This window comes from Alligator sinensis, unplaced genomic scaffold, assembly GCF_000455745.1.
Source record: "Alligator sinensis unplaced genomic scaffold, ASM45574v1 scaffold31_1, whole genome shotgun sequence".
In the NCBI taxonomy this organism is placed as follows: domain Eukaryota; kingdom Metazoa; phylum Chordata; order Crocodylia; family Alligatoridae; genus Alligator; species Alligator sinensis.
In genome coordinates this window covers 2027718-2029460 of record NW_005841884.1, presented here as the reverse complement: position 1 = coordinate 2029460, position 1743 = coordinate 2027718, and the positions used below count along the sequence as shown (strand labels likewise).

General features: G+C 50.5%; 1 protein-coding gene across 1 annotated transcript in view; it reads right to left on the bottom strand.

Annotated features, from left to right (window-relative positions):
- Nucleotides 1-130, bottom strand: part of NUF2 (NUF2, NDC80 kinetochore complex component) — a 41168-nt gene extending 41038 nt beyond the window's left edge. Inside the window, exon 1 of the mRNA XM_014516916.2 lies at nucleotides 47-130. The gene's annotated coding sequence lies outside the window, so the exon portion shown is untranslated. The remainder of the gene's footprint in view (nucleotides 1-46) is intronic.
- Between the last annotated feature and the right edge of the window lie 1613 nt (nucleotides 131-1743).

Here is a 1743-nt window from a genome sequence, read left to right as displayed (position 1 = left end):
CCCTTCCCCGCCACCCACCCGCCCCGCCCCGCTCCGCTCCGCTCACCTCCTGCCCCGCGGGGGCCCGCGCAATACTTGACGCTCCCTTTTCAAATCTGCCGGGCACTCCGCCCCCCCGCGCGACGTCACTTCCGCCATCCGTTACAGTCCCCGCCCCCCGCTTTCAGCCCCACTACTAGTTCCGGGTCTGTCTGAGCAGACGGGAAATGAAGGGCGCGGGCGGAACCCCACCCACCGCGCTTCTCATTGGAGGAACTAAGAGCCAACTCGAGGCTCGGCCGATTCTCGCTTCCGGGCGGGGGGGTCGCAGCCTGGTTTGGCGCGCAGCGAGATTTCTTCACAGGCCATTGCCCCGGCAGCGCCTTTCTTAAGGGGCAGACGTAGGCACTGCACCAAATCCCTGCGCCTGGAGCCAAACAAACCTCCCGCTGTGCCGCGTTGAGCATAAATTACACTTCTTCCACCTGCCCATGGGCGGAGCTGGGATTTTAGGAGGGGGGCAAATGCTTTGGTGCCTCTTCACATATAAAACAGGGCATATTTTTCTTCCCTACCATCAAAAAAGGAAACCAGAAGCTTCACTAATATGCCAAGAGCCCGGGGCTCTAGCATTCCTTTTCAGATGGAAGCCAGAACAAATATAATGGTATGGGACCTTACACATAGGAGTTTTAGTATTGCTTAGTATTGGTTTCCATACATATTAGTCTGCCACGTCTTGCCTTACATATAGGAAACAAGGGTGTAGCAGATAAAGGAGAAGCCATAGTCATCCTAAACTATGAAGACTACGTAAAAGAAGCCACCAGACAGCTCTCTGGCACCACCTACTACAAAGAACTACAAGAAGGTCCTACTCCCCTTTTCACTAAGAAAACAATACCATCAAATCATTTCCATCAAGACTACAAGAAAAACTACAGACCTTGATCCCCGCACTACTGTTGCACAAACGGCTAGTTTCGTGCCCCTGGAGGCTTTTTTAATACACCTCAAGGAGAGAGTCACACTCAGGTTGGATCCATCTCAGTTTATTTGTTTGCAAACAGATCGACAAGGGAGCTCAATACTCAAAGCCATGTCGACCCCTAGCCACGCCCGAAGATACATTTTTATACCTCTCGTGAACAAGATCCCATTGTGGCAATCTGTGATTTGCTACAGTTTTCTGCAAAGTTTATGTGCAAAGCAGGCAATAACTAATCTGTGTTCCCACAGGAATCAGCCTTATCGTGAACCAAGCATTGTTCGGACTGTTCTCTCCCCCTAACAGGACCCCCTTCTTCCTGGCCTCGCAGTGGTGGGGGAGAAAGGAGAAGAAGCAATTTGCAATTCTCAGCTGTGAAGCCTTTTGTGTAGTGAGATTTCAGTTCTCAGCTGTGAAGCCTTTTGTGTAGCGAGATGAGACATTTATGCCACACTACCTAACCCCGGGGACTTTTGACATGCTCCCTAAAATCCACAAACAAGGGAACCCTGGCAGACCTATCATATCCAACCATGGGACCCTAACTGAGGAAATACCAGGTTTCGTGGAATCAATCCTAAATCCACTCGTCATCCACAGAGCAAGTTTTGTACAAGACACTACAGACTTTCTACAGAAACTTAAAAACATAGACCACCTTCCCAGCAACACACTCCTAGCCACCATGGACGTTACCAGCCTATACACCAACATCCCACACCAGGATGGCATCCAGGCCTGCCTTACATATCTACAGGAACAAGATTACAACTCAG